The following is a 17,686-nucleotide window of genomic DNA, read 5'->3' as shown; positions in this document are numbered from 1 at the left end:
CTGTATATATTTTGAAAATATTTACATGTGTATATATATATATATATATATATATAAACATAACATATTTTCTATATTTTCTATATATACATAATAAATATACACAGTACACACTTGTACATTATGTAAACAAATCTTTTATTTTGGATGCGATTAATCGTTTGACAGCACTAATATTTATATATATAGTATTCGCAGTGCAGTATGCAGTAAACTAGCATTTAAATCCAAACATGACCAGTGTCTCAAAGTCTGCTTGTGAAGCTGCCGGTCTGATCCTGGCACTCGGGTCGGATTTCACTTTGACTGACATTTCAATAGAAGAAAATCCAAACGCAATGCCAGTCGTGAGTGATTCACTGCAGTGTCTCCGAGAGCCAGGATCTGGATGCGTGAATGATATAGTTAGCCTAATCAGTGGCATTTACACTCTCGCTATCTCACAGCTGAAGGTCATTTGTGGAAAGCAAAGCAGCAATCTGTGAACATGCAGCAGCCTGAAAGGCCTTTGAAGCTGTACAAACTGAGGCAGTTGTGAAAAGTGTGTTGTGAAAGAGCGAAGGCTAATGACCTCCCCTGCCCCACTGCTCCTCTCCGGCAGGTGGCTGAGGGAAAGCACAAGAGACTGTGTGGATATAAGCCTCAAAGGCAAAACAAGCCGAGCCTGAACGCGGTGTCTCTGCATGCCCTGGTAAAGCAGGCTGTGTGTTTGTGAGGCCAAACCAAACGCTATTACACTGCTTTAACACATCCACTTGTGTTCAGTGAAAGTAGAATATTATATATTACAGATATGATGTTCACATGGGTTGAGATGACATCTCAAAGCATTTTAATCAGTTTTTCTTTAAAGAAATTATTCATCAAAATGGTTTAAAAACAAAACTAAATATTTCTCATAGTCACCCGAATAGTTAAAAACCTTGTCTATAACTAAACAGTACAATGTTTCAACAATGAACTGGGAAATCTGCAGATGCTGCAGTGATCTGAATCAATACAGAAATGTTGAAAATGTGGTTAACATTAAATTTACTTTGGAACAAATACAGAGGTTTTTAATAATGTCGCACTTGTTTATGGTGAAATTTACAGATTCAACTACTGGTTCAAAGATTGAAAAAGTGTGTGTGTGTGTGTGTGTGGGAGGGGTGCGAGTAGCACAAAAGCTTGTGAGAAAATCGCAGACAGCAACAGTTACTAAGGTATAGAGGAGGGTCAATCAGCTTCGTATTTGCTAAGGAATTACGCAACCACCTAAAAACCCAGTAGACCCAGTAAAAAAACATGAATGCATGCATAAATATATGCATTAATGCTTAAATAAGTTTATAGAAAAATAAATAAATAAATAAATAAATACATTAATGCATAAATAAATGCATTTATGCTTAAATAGATAAATAAATAACTAAATAAATAAATGCATTAATGCACTTATAAACAAATGCATAAACAAACAATTTTTCAATAAATACATAAATGCATTAATGCATAAACAAATAAATCCATTAACACATTTATAAAGAAAATGCATTCATGCTTAAGTAAATGAATGCATAATTACATGCATAAATAAATGCATTTATGCTTAAATAGATAAATAAATAAATGCATTAATGCACTTATAAACAAATGCATTAATGCATAAATAAATAAATGCATAAACAAACAATTAAACATTTTTTTAATAAATACACGAATGCATTAATGCATAAAAAAAAATAAATTCATTAACACATTTATAAAGAAAATGCATGCATGTATAAATAAATGAATGCATAATTGCATGCATAAATAAATGCATTTATGCTTAAATAAACAAGTAAATAAATAAATTCATCAATCAATTAATATTAGGTTAATATTTATTCCCAGTCAATCTTTAAATTAATCAGGCTGTTTTGCTATGATGTACCTTTAAGACAAGACTATATGCGCATGAGCTCTGTTATAATTAGCTCACCTCCATCTACTGGTGCAGTTCACAGTTCAGGCCAAATTACTGTTAAATTACTTATAATTACTTATATGGTAATGTCCTCATGTTGTGATGCCACATGAATCACTAAAAGCAATGCAGTGAGAAACGATGGAGGGGCGGCTGTATTCGGTGAGGACGGATCTGTGCTCTAATCCTTCGGGAAGAGGGTTGGGATGAGAGCTGGAGACTGAAGAGAGGAGCTCCATCTCTAGCTCCAGTGCTGGATTACACAGGCATTAGCTGAAGTGCATTCCACAGCTGGCTAACGCTTACATAACGCTCAGATGATGCTGCGCTCACTCCGCGGGCCTCGGCAACATGTAACATACACAGAGATATGAAGAGCACACATGTGCAACGAGCCAATCCTAAGCCAAGTACGGCATGCATAATACTATTGAGTGCCAGTCACACAGACTTGAAGACGGAGAGTAAGGACAAGGCACTGAAAATCCACAAGAAACAGCAAAGACAGCCATTATGCAACGCTGCTGAGAAAGCAAAAACTAACCAGACTCACATAGATGAAAGGGCCCAGATATTATAGCTGCGTCTCAAAGCAAAGGTGATGATCTAATGCATTTTTGTATGAGGATACGAACTAGTCAAACTGGTTTGGGATGGACCACAATTTCAAGCAAATATGTATCGACTACAATGCTTACTTGAAATCCAATTTGAAATTGAATTTTCAAACGATCCGTCAAACATCATTTTAATTCTTTCCACTGACTGTCAAACCAATGGGCTCCAATGTGATTGGGTTCCTAATGTTCTTCAAAGCATCGGATTGTGTGTCGACAGAAGAACGAACGTCACACAGGTGTGGAACAACATGAGGTTGAATAAATGATGATCATTTTTCTTCATCTTTGAAAGCCAAACGAAGGCATTTTGAATGAGATTTCTGTCAAAACGTGATGCTTCGAAAAGTTCATAAAGACATCATAAAAGAAGTCCATATGAATTGAGCCATTTAATCCAACTGTTCTAAAGACACATGATTGCTGGATATGGTGAACAGATTTAATTCAGGCTTTCATTCACATATAAACAAAATCAACGCACATACATAGAGCACATCAAACATTGATAAACAGAAGCTCAAACATGCGTGAGAACAAACCTCGTTGGTCCAGATGCATCAGTTTGAGCGTCTGTTCACCAAATTAACTTTTTACAACAGTCAAAATATCCTGTATTTAATGTGACTTGACTTGAAGTTTTCATCCAAAGCCAAGCCAGAAACCTTTAATGAGAAAAGAATAGATTGCAGGTTTCTAACCTTCATCTAAGTAAACATTCACACCACCAGATTTATTAACATTATGCTTAAATGGACAATTGTAGGGAAGCATGGAAAAAATACACTATGGAAGTCAATGGCTACCAGCAACGGTATGGTTACTAACATCTTCTTTTGTGCTCAGCATAATAAAGAAACTCATGCAGGGGGATTTTTCGTATGAACTACCCCTTTAACTTAAAATGAATGAGGCATGATAAACGGCTCAACCAATAACCGATCAGCTTTCCGTGCCTCACAAAAGTTCAGTGCACACATTTGAATATTGAATCAGGACCAAAACCTCATGCAAAAGAGATCACAACCACACGAAAGAAGCACTATGGCCTTACTCTGAGAAACGGCTGATCCCTGAACAGCTCAGAAGTGATTTTACAGGAGATTATTTTGTTCGATCTTATCCGTTCAAGACTGTGAGAAGGCTACTACGGGTCAACAACATGCACAACATTCCCTGTCCTTTACACACAGCAGCGGTAATCTTACCGCAGCGCAACAGCGCGAGTACGATTGGTAGAGAACTGGTTTCTGTACAATGTTAAATCTTGATATCCAAGGTCATTTGGTAAGAAGTAGGCCAGGATTTATCTGGACATGTACATGAAAACGCTTGTCATTTAGTTGACACTTATTTAGAGGAAATTAGATGCCAATTACAGGAACAAATCCCTCTCTGTAGGTTTATGACCTTTCGGTTTCCAGACCCAAACTTTAACTAACATGCACGATATGTTGCAGAACCTACCCATACGTGCCTCTACCTAAAACAATGTACCTATATGGGGTGCGAGTAGCACAAAAGCTTGTGAGAAAATCGCAGACAGCAACAGTTACTAAGGTATAGAGAAGGGTCAATCAGCTTCGTATTTGCTAAGGAATTACGCAACCACCTAAAAACCCAGTAGACCCAGTAAAAAAACATGAATGCATGCATAAATATATGCATTAATGCTTAAATAAGTTTATAGAAAAAAAAAAAAAATTATAAATAAATACATTAATGCATAAATAAATGCATTTATGCTTAAATAGATAAATAAATAACTAAATAAATAAATGCATTAATGCACTTATAAACAAATGCATAAACAAACAATTTTTCAATAAATACATAAATGCATTAATGCATAAACAAATAAATCCATTAACACATTTATAAAGAAAATGCATTCATGCTTAAGTAAATGAATGCATAATTACATGCATAAATAAATGCATTTATGCTTAAATAGATAAATAAATAAATGCATTAATGCACTTATAAACAAATGCATTAATGCATAAATAAATAAATGCATAAACAAACAATTAAACATTTTTTTAATAAATACACGAATGCATTAATGCATAAAAAAAAAAAAATTCATTAACACATTTATAAAGAAAATGCATGCATGTATAAATAAATGAATGCATAATTGCATGCATAAATAAATGCATTTATGCTTAAATAAACAAGTAAATAAATAAATTCATCAATCAATTAATATTAGGTTAATATTTATTCCCAGTCAATCTTTAAATTAATCAGGCTGTTTTGCTATGATGTACCTTTAAGACAAGACTATATGCGCATGAGCTCTGTTATAATTAGCTCACCTCCATCTACTGGTGCAGTTCACAGTTCAGGCCAAATTACTGTTAAATTACTTATAATTACTTATATGGTAATGTCCTCATGTTGTGATGCCACATGAATCACTAAAAGCAATGCAGTGAGAAACGATGGAGGGGCGGCTGTATTCGGTGAGGACGGATCTGTGCTCTAATCCTTCGGGAAGAGGGTTGGGATGAGAGCTGGAGACTGAAGAGAGGAGCTCCATCTCTAGCTCCAGTGCTGGATTACACAGGCATTAGCTGAAGTGCATTCCACAGCTGGCTAACGCTTACATAACGCTCAGATGATGCTGCGCTCACTCCGCGGGCCTCGGCAACATGTAACATACACAGAGATATGAAGAGCACACATGTGCAACGAGCCACAAGTACGGCAAGTACGGCATGCATAATACTATTGAGTGCCAGTCACACAGACTTGAAGACGGAGAGTAAGCTGAAAATCCGCCAAGTACGGCATGCATAATACTATTGAGTGCCAGTCGCACAGACTTGCAGATGGAGAGTAAGGACAAGGCACTGAAAATCCACAAGAAATAGCAAAGAAAGCCATTATGCAACGCTGCTGAGAAAGCAAAAACTAACCAGACTCACATAGATGAAAGGGCCCAGATATTATAGCTGCGTCTCAAAGCAAAGGTGATGATCTAATGCATTTTTGTATGAGGATACAAACTAATCAAACTGGTTTTGGATGGACCACAATTTCAAGCAAATATGTATCGACTACAATGCTTACTTGAAATCCAATTTGAAATTGAATTTTCAAACGATCCGTCAAACATCATTTTAATTCTTTCCACTGACTGTCAAACCAATGGGCTCCAATGTGATTGGGTTCCTAATGTTCTTCAAAGCATCGGATTGTGTGTCGACAGAAGAACGAACGTCACACAGGTGTGGAACAACATGAGGTTGAATAAATGATGATCATTTTTCTTCATCTTTGAAAGCCAAACGAAGGCATTTTGAATGAGATTTCTGTCAAAACGTGATGCTTCGAAAAGTTCATAAAGACATCATAAAAGAAGTCCATATGAATTGAGCCATTTAATCCAACTGTTCTAAAGACACATGATTGCTGGATATGGTGAACAGATTTAATTCAGGCTTTCATTCACATATAAACAAAATCAACGCACATACATAGAGCACATCAAACATTGATAAACAGAAGCTCAAACATGCGTGAGAACAAACCTCGTTGGTCCAGATGCATCAGTTTGAGCGTCTGTTCACCAAATTAACTTTTTACAACAGTCAAAATATCCTGTATTTAATGTGACTTGACTTGAAGTTTTCATCCAAAGCCAAGCCAGAAACCTTTAATGAGAAAAGAATAGATTGCAGGTTTCTAACCTTCATCTAAGTAAACATTCACACCACCAGATTTATTAACATTATGCTTAAATGGACAATTGTAGGGAAGCATGGAAAAAATACACTATGGAAGTCAATGGCTACCAGCAACGGTATGGTTACTAACATCTTCTTTTGTGCTCAGCATAATAAAGAAACTCATGCAGGGGGATTTTTCGTATGAACTACCCCTTTAACTTAAAATGAATGAGGCATGATAAACGGCTCAACCAATAACCGATCAGCTTTCCGTGCCTCACAAAAGTTCAGTGCACACATTTGAATATTGAATCAGGACCAAAACCTCATGCAAAAGAGATCACAACCACACGAAAGAAGCACTATGGCCTTACTCTGAGAAACGGCTGATCCCTGAACAGCTCAGAAGTGATTTTACAGGAGATTATTTTGTTCGATCTTATCCGTTCAAGACTGTGAGAAGGCTACTACGGGTCAACAACATGCACAACATTCCCTGTCCTTTACACACAGCAGCGGTAATCTTACCGCAGCGCAACAGCGCGAGTACGATTGGTAGAGAACTGGTTTCTGTACAATGTTAAATCTTGATATCCAAGGTCATTTGGTAAGAAGTAGGCCAGGATTTATCTGGACATGTACATGAAAACGCTTGTCATTTAGTTGACACTTATTTAGAGGAAATTAGATGCCAATTACAGGAACAAATCCCTCTCTGTAGGTTTATGACCTTTCGGTTTCCAGACCCAAACTTTAACTAACATGCACGATATGTTGCAGAACCTACCCATACGTGCCTCTACCTAAAACAATGTACCTATATGTACGAATCACTGCAGTTTCCAGTTGAAATGAACACTAAAACTCAGACCACTTTTATTCATTTTCACACAAATTGTGATTTGCATGGGCAGAGTTTCGATTAAGAACGTGGAATTTTCGCACAATATTGTCTTATGACTTCAAAACCATTCTAACATGCAGATTTGAAAACTGATACTTTTGAATGTTAGCGTCACATATCCAGCTTCATATGCATGGTTTTTCTGACGCAGTAGGTTTGCTCGGTAGCGCACCCGATATGGCGTTGCACTTACGATACAGTTTTTAAAAACAGCTCAAACCTGCATACAAGGAAGTTAAAATAGCAGGGTTGCATCAGCAAATGTGTTTTTTGACATCACTTCTGCATTCAATAACACTATCGGGTAGGTTTAGGGTTGGGTTTGGTGTAGGGGGATGTTATTTTCCAACACAATAGAGCATTAACCTTCCAGCGTCAATCACCGGACATTTAAATTCTGAACTCCTGCAATACGTACCTGAAGCAAAGTAATAAAAACGTGCCACAGTCACGTATTGAACATGTGTTTTAGCGCCAGTCACTGGACATTTCACTTTGAAACTGCCGCGAAACATGCAGTAAGGTACATAATAACGTATTGCAGAAATGTTGCCACTAGGGGTGTGCGATATATATATCGTCCATGAAAATATCGATTTGACAATATCGAGTATTTTGGAAAAACCTTTCAAAACACACCTACAGAGTACACGCATACATTACATGAAGTCTAGATGCATACAATGCATTTAGAATGATCACAAAATTCAAGATATGGGGACAGAAAATTTATATATTTATATTTCATATAGTAAATCAATATCACACGGAGAGTGCCGTTATTTCTCCAAAAATTACCATGATTACCATTACACATGTAATATTTTACAACAGTTCAAAAAGAACTTAAGAGACTTACGTTTTAGACACAATATTGCCTGCTTTTGCTCTATTTCGACTACAAATATAATTCTAAACACAGCAATGTTGTTTTGCGTCTCTGAACGCGTTTCGTTCCTGAATGAATCAACCGTTTAAATGACGTATTGAACATGTGTTTTAGCGCCAGTCACTGGACATTTCACTTTGAAACTGCCGCGAAACATGCAGTAAGGTACATAATAACGTATTGCAGAAATGTTGCCACTAGGGGTGTGCGATATATATATCGTCCATGAAAATATCGATTTGACAATATCGAGTATTTTGGAAAAACCTTTCAAAACACACCTACAGAGTACACGCATACATTACATGAAGTCTAGATGCATACAATGCATTTAGAATGATCACAAAATTCAAGATATGGGGACAGAAAATTTATATATTTATATTTCATATAGTAAATCAATATCACACGGAGAGTGCCGTTATTTCTCAAAAAATTACCATGATTACCATTACACATGTAATATTTTACAACAGTTCAAAAAGAACTTAAGAGACTTACGTTTTAGACACAATATTGCCTGCTTTTGCTCTATTTCGACTACAAATATAATTCTAAACACAGCAATGTTGTTTTGCGTCTCTGAACGCGTTTCGTTCCTGAATGAATCAACCGTTTAAATGATTCGGTTCAATTGCAATGACTCACTTATTAACAGTGACTTGATGCTACCTGCTAGCGGTTTTAATTTCACATTTTAAGTTATTATTCAGATCATTTCGAATAACAGTATTCAACATTTTATGTTTAATATATCAAAACATTATTTATGCATTTGCAATTGCAGGTTAAGCATTCATGTTCTGCACTAAACAGTTTACGTCTAAATGCCGCTTCAGACGCAGCTTCTGTGTTTCCTCTGCATTGTAAAGATGAATTTTGTTGATACTGATTTCATTTGCTTGGTAACAGCCCAAATATCTTATTATTCTAATTCACTGATTAAATGTAAGAATTTGACTCAAAAGATGATGCAAAATTTTGGAAATTGCTTTATAAAGGTAAAAATGCCTAAAAAGTACAAATTAATTTAAACTTATTGGAAAATATTAATTTCTATCAGAGTGAACTGACCACCACCCAGAATATGAAGAAAATCAAAAACTTTAGGAGTCAGCTGTCCACGGTAGTCCTTAAGATACCAGCACAATAACACACTCAGCAAAATATCGTCTAATTATCGATAAAATCCCAATAATTTTTTTGTCAATATCGCACAACCCTAGTTGCCACAAGCACGTATTTCCAATGAGCCTTGGTTTTGTGCAGAACAGGAGAGGAAGCACTTCAAATCCAGCAGCCATGTAGATTCACACACACACACACACACACACACACGATCTGTGAGGTATAGGGGAAGCCTGCAGGACGCCTGATATCACACTACATAATCCAACTAAAGCCCATTCCTGCTCCATACAAGGAAAAGACAAGCTTCAATCGGAATCCCTCTCTCTCACGCGCTTCATTTGCATTTGCCTCACTGCATTTAAGTATGCAAACCCTAAAAAGGTGATGTAAGCTATTCCAGTCATTTTGCAAACTTCAACCACACACGCCTTTTCCAAAACCCTGCTGTGCTCCAAAAACGAGTCAGCGAACCCAAATGTGCAGAGTTTGTGTTTCTGATTGGCTAAAATACTAATAATTTCAGTGATAGCAGTCAGGCTGTTGGGACATTTTATGCACATTCTTTTCAGACTGCAAGAAACGCACTGAGGTCACGCTGAAGGACACGCAAGGACGAGAACAGCCAAAGAAACAAATGGAGGAAGAGGAAAAGATATAATGAAGAAAGTGACACTCTTACACACGCAGCGATGGAGGATGCAATGTAGGTCATCAGAAACAACTGAAAAACACATGAGAGGAAGAGAACGGCAAGACAGATGCAAAGACAAACGCTTCCACATCAACCCTTGTTTGGTTGGTATGAAAGCGGTTTGAAAGTTCTCTTGTATAGACAGCCTAAAATAGGCTGGTAAATCCAACTGGACAAAATCATGAATAAAAGAGTGAAGCTGGCATCTTCTTATCCTGAGTTGTAGGGATGGGCGTTTGCAATATACCGGTAAAAAATCTTCCCAAATAAGAATTAGTCTTCCCGCGATAATATCGATAAAGCCTAGTTGTAAATGTACATTCTTTATAAAAAATACCCAAGATTGCTTGAAGAACACAGATAAACCATATATTTTGTGTAATCGTATATTTATTGTCTTCGTGTTTCATCAGTTAGAATTTCTCTATCTCCGTTGTGCGTTTTATTCAGCGATAACTGGATGCCTTTGTCCATATTAGGGATTTCCTGGAGCGTCGTCAGTGCTATTACTTCTGCGATGCATATGTGGAGTTTCTGCGCGAGGGCGCCCTCCGGCTTACAGAATGAATTAAACAGTCATTACATTACGTGTGTACTCAGTAATGCTCACAACACCCTATTTTGGGTAAAAATAGGAAAGATAATACTTTTCTCTAAAGAAACAGGATTCCCTGAATTATTGTCATTGATATCGTTATCGCAATAAATACCAGACATATTGTGATATATTTTTAAGCCCATATCGCCCATCCCTAGTGAGTTGTTACGAAGAGACATTGGTGAAAGGCTGCTGCTGCGCCTCACACTGATGACAATCATACCACAGTTTGGAGCCAAAAGTAAATTTAATTTTCACACTGTGTAGCTGTATACGTAAACATTTGGTATAGTATCGGTCTTTCGTCCAGACGGATCCAACATTGGGTTTGTATACAGCACGCAAGGTTTATGCGCATGCTCCGACTCTTCTCCATTTTTAGTGTATCTCTGTCGCAGAATTACAGCGCCACATACCGGTCTGGCATGTATGCTACATCGTTTTGAGTCAGTTTCAGTGGTTTTGTGAGTATGCCGATATTTCATGATATGACGCCGTGTTTGCGGAAGAATGTAGATCAGATAGGAACAGCTCTGGCTTCGTGTGGATGAGCCCTAAAGCGGCTGGCAGAGAGGAATAGACTTGAACTCAGCAGCAAGATTTAATATAACTGCCATTTTTCAGGTACAAACTGTAATTGTGATTTAAAATGTGTTTAAAGAAAAATCCAGGTTTTCTGTGCTTGTTTGTAGGGCTGCAAAATTTGGCAAAGAAATGTTTTTTGATTACAACAATATGGCTAAAAATCAATAAATACTATTTATTTGTTTGTTTGTTTGTATGTATGTATGCATTTATTTATTTATTTATTACACGATGTAAGGTTTAAGGTTTGGGTTAAAAAACATAATAATGATTATTATTATTATTATTATTATTCCTACTACTACAACAAAATAACAGAGTAAACATGACTAAAAATTAAAAAGTAAAAGACTAGAAATAAAAAAACTATTTAAGAAATATTACTTCTTTAAATTACTACAATATTATACTATTAAAAACACTGTAATTTCACTGTAAAATAATATAAAAATATTTATTTATTTTACATTGCAACTGTAAAATTACAGTATTAATATGTCTTAATTTCTTCATTTTCAAATTTCTCATTACAAGGATGGGAAAACGTTTGGCACACATCGCGTTTCCAAATGCAGAGATGAAGTTTGTGTGAAGCAGCATTTACTGTAAATGCTTTGAGATGCTGAAAACACCAGATCACGAGCTGCTCATGTGTAAATGAACACAGCTTCACTTTAAAACACGCAATGGATATATTTCATGAAATCACAGCCTTTGCAATTTGATAATTGCACGATTTGGGTTTGATGTCGATTAATCAATGCAGCTCAGCTTCAAACCAAGCAATCAAAACTAAGTGTGAAAACAGCCTAATTTAAACACACGAGGCCTGATCTATAGACAGCTGTTTAAAGGACAACAACGAGCTCTTAGTGTGCAGTGTGTGATTTCGAGAAGAATAATGAGAAAGAACAAATGAGATACAGTGGTGGCAAAAAATTATTAGAAGACTAGTATTTTCACCAGCGAATAAATTGGTTTTAAGTCAGTTATTTCTATCTTTTGCTGTAGTGTGTCAGTAGGAAATATCAGTTTACATTTCCAAACATTCATTTGGCCATTCATTGTAATAATCCAGTGAGATATATGTTTGTGCTCCACACAGAGATCTGATCATCATCCGTCTGTCTGTGATTACATGAAGAAACTGAGACAGACTCAATCCAGAAGAACTGTGTCTCCAAGACGCTTCAAGAAACCTCCTGCAAAGCTACAGTACTGTTAAAAGTTTTAGGCACTGGTGTAAAAATGCTCAAAAAAAAAAAAATTATGTCATAAATAGATTTTCCTTATCAATTAACTTCTATTAACTAAATTATATCAACATTTGTTGTGAGCATCCTTTGCTTTTAAAGCAGCTTTTGCCCTCGGTGCACTTGAGCAGAGTTTCTCAGGAGCTTTGCAGGAGGTTTCTTGAAGCGTCTCGGAGACACAGTTCTTCTGGATTTAGTCTGTCTCAGTTGCTTCATGTAATCACAGACAGACTGATGATGATCAGATCGGATCTCTGTGTGGAGCACAAAAATCTCACTGTATTATTACAATTAATGGCCAAATGAATGTTTGGAAATGCAAACTGATATTTCCTACTGACACACTACAGCAAATGATAGATTAAAACCATTTTTTAGCTGGTGAAAATACTAGTGTTCTAATCATTTTGGGCATCCTCGTTTGTCATTTCCTTCACCAGCATCTCCAGCATCCTCTGTTTAACTGGCTGGGATCTATAAAAAGCGTCAGGCCTGCAGGGAGGCCCAATCCGTGTTCATCTCCTCATCCTCCGTGCCCCGGCGGAGGGGTCACATGTTCCCGAGCAGCGTCCGCAGGCTACAGCCGTGACGACACAGACGTGACGTCAGACCTGGGAAGCCAGAGACGCCAGAACAGAGAGAGAGGAGAGACGAGTGACTCACAGGCCTCACATGAGAGAGACGAGACAGTGCTTCTCCGTCTGTGAGACACATTTATGCATCCAGCACAGCTCCATAATAAACCATTATCACACGCTGCATTGCATTTATAATGCAAGGCTCTGGATGCCAATGCATAGTGATGCATTTGGTTCTTCACGTGATAGTTTGAAAAAAAATTTATTTCCATTTATTTATTTACTCACCCTTAAGTGTCCAAACCTATATGACTTTCTTTTGTGCAACACACAATAAGTAGTTTTGCTCAATACAATGAAAGCATCTTATTTGGGTCTAAAATTACAAAAATCTTAAGAGATAAAGTTAAGAAATTCCTTAAATTCTAATAAGTTCATAAAATGTGCAAAAGCGGGCCTCTAACTCTATTTCTTGTCCTTAAGAATAAAATGAGTGGTTTGGCTTTAGAACGATCTTAAGTAAAAGATAATAACTTTTTTTTTTTAGTTTGTATTTTTATACTTCTTATTCTATTACAGTTATTGTATTTATTTATTTATTTGGATTACAAAATATTCTTAATTTTATTGAATAGTAGTTAAGAATAATTTTATTTTTAAGATTTTTTTTTTTTCACAAACAAACAAAAAACACAAAATGCATCAAAACAAATCATGAAAGTGGTTTAGACAAATCAAGCTTCTAAAGCCAAACAAATGCTTTGTGGGACAAACAGACCAAAATTCAAGCAGTTATTTAATTACCTTTCCATAATTCATACAAAATACCATATACCAAAAAAACTACCTCTGAAAATAAAAATTTGACAGAGGCTGTTTTTGCTTCACCACAAACACAAATAACCAGAGGATGTGTTTTTTTTCTTCTATTTTAGAGAAAAGGAAGCACAAGGTTACATATATTTTCTGCAGCAGAAATAGGAAGTGAAACATTATACGGCACGTTATTTTTCTTCATATGCTGTCGATGTGTGCATCAAAACACATTCAGCAGAATATACTCGGAAAGGGAGCAATTTCACAAGTTTACTTTCACTTTCAATTAATTCGAAACAGACAAGCTATAAACACTTTACAAAGCCATTACTTAAGGTGAGTGCTGATGTAACCTACTTCCTACTTTATCAGTTAGACCATAAAACAGAGTGATCTTCTCTATTCTGACTCTGTGGAAAGCTCTTGAACTAGTTCATTCACATAACTGGCCTCTATTGGCAGAGACCTTCGCACCCAAACCCAACAGAGAAATATGCTGCAACACTCAAACACGGTCACAGACTGGAAGCACATGAAAAACACAACAACAGGAAACATTTTATGCAACTGCAGTATACTTATGTTCCCTTAAGCAATGTTTAATACAAAAAGCTTTATCATTTAAAATGTTAATATTTACATTTAAATAAAACAGTTCAGCACCATGTTTGTTATGGTATCGTATCAGCCAGTGAACTTTTGGTATTGTGAAAACTAAATAATAGTAACTTTCTTTTTTTGCACATTCTCTCTCACACACACACACACACACATTAAAACAAGGTTTCTTCTGCGAGGCGTATTTGGAGTTTCAGCGTGAGAGCGCCCTCTGGCCTTTGGATGGAGATTTACTGCTGATCACAGAACCGTGCTTCACTGAAAGATACGCATGACAATCGCAGCTTCTGTCGAATCGCGATCTCGATTCCATTTCGATTTATCGTGCAGCCCTACTCTGCGTCCAATCAAACTCTATGGTATTGTTGCACAAAATTATCTCACTTGGTTAAAAATGACAAACATTTGGCCCAGTGTTTGTCCCATTTGCTAGACTGGTTAATCGCCCTTCTGCAGCCGTTCATGCATTTTCAAAATTGTCAATTTTCTTATTCAGTTAATACATTGTTTATTGTTGGGCCTATGCAGATCGACAATAAGGACTGCATTGTTCCAAAAGATTATTATTTGTATGCGTTTTAATATCTTGCCAATTTAAAAACTCAAACAGAGAGCGCTTGATACTTTAATAAGGATTAATCTCACACACACACACACACACATTAAAACAAAAAACGTACATTGAACATTTACTACTTTACAGGTGCATCTATCCAACCTATGTCAACATTTTACAGATAATATGTCAGTCTACGACTAGCCTATATAATGGCCCTATGATTTATGCAATCCAGAAAATACGGACGCCTGTGACGGAATGACTGAAGTCATAATTTACCGTACAATGCAAATATTTGTGGAATCTGGCAAATTCCAGATGAATAAATCAAAAGTATGGCTCTAAACAGCTGAATTTCTAAAAAAAAAAAAAAAAAAAAAAATTTAATAATTATTTCATTATTGCAAATAAAAGAGATATTAAATTGGTACATTTCAATTGATTAAATGTTATACTTTCATTGATTACCATCATCATCCTTAGTAATTAATTTGTATCAAATCATAAATCTAGAAAAAAAACTTCTGAATTTCTGAAAAATTTAACATTTCATAGAGCCCTATTATTGCAAAAAATGTTTTTTAAATAAAATTAAGATATAAAATAGTTAAAGTTTATCTGATTAGACTTGCAGCTCGTCAGTGAACAACGGCTCTGTGTAGTTAATGCTGCTCAATGTGAAAGCACGCACGTGATGGAGATTTACCGCTGATTACAGAACCGGCTTTACTGATAAGATGCGCGTTAAACATCGCATGCGATTTATCGTGCAGCCCTAATCTACAGTATAAAGTTAAAATTATGCTGTGATATTTTATATTTGATTACCTAAATAACTATTCTTAACCATACCTAGAACTTTAAACACTGCTTAGTTTATAGTATCTTTGTTGCATTTATTTGTGCTGTTCCTTGCAATTCAACTGTTTACTTGTCTTTAATAATGTCTGAACTTTAAATTAGCTTGGCTAGTAGTTGTTGCAGTGGTATCAAAATTGGAAATGAGAATTGAGAAATTTCACAAAAAAAAAAATCTAAAATATTAGTTTTGTAACAACATTATTTATGCAAGGTTACATGGTCAAAAACAATGAAAACAATGACTTTTTTGTGGTTGTTGAGGTCCTTAGTGGTTCAGCCCTAAAGATATTTGGTTGTTTTGATTTTAAGGACACTTTTGCACGCCTGACTATGTTTGCTGAAACCAAACCAGCTGAGAATCACAGACAGACTTAAAAAGAGCCGGCACAGGATTTTTAAAAATCTTTATAAACACCACTATCATTCAGAACATGGCGTCAATGCCGCGGGTCTCAGTCATGCATCCGGATTACTTTACATTTGCTCTAAAAAAAAAAAAAAAAATGTAAATAATTATTTCATTATTGCAAATAAAAGAGATATTAAATTGGTACATTTCAATTGATTAAATGTTATACTTTCATTGATTACCATCATCATCCTTAGTAATTAATTTGTATCAAATCATAAATCTAGAAAAAAAACTTCTGAATTTCTGAAAAATTTAACATTTCATAGAGCCCTGTTATTGCAAAAAATTTTTTTTAAATAAAATTAAGATATAAAATAGTTAAAGTTTATCTGATTAGACTTTTGATTAAAATATAACTAAACCATTAAAGTTACATCTAGAAAAATAAAAACTGAAAACACAGAACTTGGGAAAAATGTTAATAAATTGTTATTAAATTGTATCCATTTTGTGAATTCAATTAGACATGCTTTTTGATTACTAAAATTTTATTAAACATTAAAACGGAATATAGAAAATAAATAAATAAAACAAAACACCACAAAAGAAAAAAAAAAATCTAAATTTCAGATTCATAGTGTCAGATTCAGATTCATAAAATACTACAAAATTAAAATCTGACGCAAACTTGAATGCATTCAGGCCGTATCCAGGTGTGTGTAAAGCCCAGCTGTTTCCACAGGCCCTACATAGGCAGCACAGACTCTCCAGGTCTGTCATGTCTACTCCTCAGCTTTCCCTTCTTTGGCCGGAACACGGGTGCTTCCAGCTAGTGGAAGAAACTGTCAACTAATACCCATCACACTTACACTGACCAGCATCAGAGCAGAACAGACAACAGATCTGATCCACATGAAAACACACATATGCAGCAAGGCTATTCCTTCAGTCTCTCTCGCTGTCTACCAACACAACCTCCACAAGCCCAATTATTCAGCCCTAAGAGGTGTGGGACAGGAGACAAGCTCTGCTGTAGGCATTAAGCTGGGTGCTGTGCTGGGAATTCAACACTGCAAACTGCAGAATATAAAGCCTAGTTTCTATCAGGGTTAACTGGATGCATGTCTTCATATCCAGTTGAGCATATCTGGTCCTGCAGTGAAGGCACTTCTGACCTTAACAGGGAGGAAAGCCAAGCAAATGGCATATCTGATATTTTGCTTCACTTCTAGCAATCACATTTAAGATCATCGAGCTCAGGCTTGACAGTATGCAAACAACTTTAACGTGCTGTGGTTTGGAGGTATAAGTCACTTTTCGGTTTCGCATCCCGGACGAGCCCCCGATTTGTGTCTCGTGTAACAAATAATTGTCAACTAGTGAGTCACGACCCAAACAATGGGTTGCATGTCTGAGAGAGAACAACCACACAAACAACTAATCACAAAACCGTTCATATATAAATATAAATAGGCTAATCAGCTTTAAAAAGGGGAAGAAAATCGCTTGTTGTTGAGATCTAAGACTCTGCGTTAGGGCTGCACGATTAATCAAATGAGATTGTCATGCGCATTTTGATAGTAATGCCGGTTCTGTAATCAGCAGG

General features: G+C 36.0%; 1 protein-coding gene and 1 long non-coding RNA gene across 2 annotated transcripts in view; one reads left to right on the top strand and one right to left on the bottom strand.

Moving 5' to 3' along the window:
• The window catches only part of LOC107713872 (MOB kinase activator 2-like), a 47,581-nt gene that overhangs the window by 25,445 nt on the left and 4,450 nt on the right, over positions 1 to 17,686 (bottom strand). The window lies entirely within an intron of this gene.
• LOC107713873 (uncharacterized) overlaps positions 8,763 to 17,686 on the top strand; it is a 10,249-nt gene continuing 1,325 nt past the window's right edge. Inside the window, exons 1-2 of the long non-coding RNA XR_001636939.1 lie at positions 8,763 to 8,853; positions 16,794 to 16,799. This is a non-coding gene — a long non-coding RNA (uncharacterized LOC107713873). The remainder of the gene's footprint in view (positions 8,854 to 16,793; positions 16,800 to 17,686) is intronic.

The sequence above is a fragment of the Sinocyclocheilus rhinocerous genome, unplaced genomic scaffold (assembly GCF_001515625.1).
Source record: "Sinocyclocheilus rhinocerous isolate Xijiao unplaced genomic scaffold, SAMN03320098_v1.1 scaffold929, whole genome shotgun sequence".
NCBI lineage: Eukaryota > Metazoa > Chordata > Actinopteri > Cypriniformes > Cyprinidae > Sinocyclocheilus > Sinocyclocheilus rhinocerous.
The sequence above is the reverse complement of the archived record's forward strand: the minus strand, read 5'-3'. Positions and strand labels throughout refer to the sequence as shown.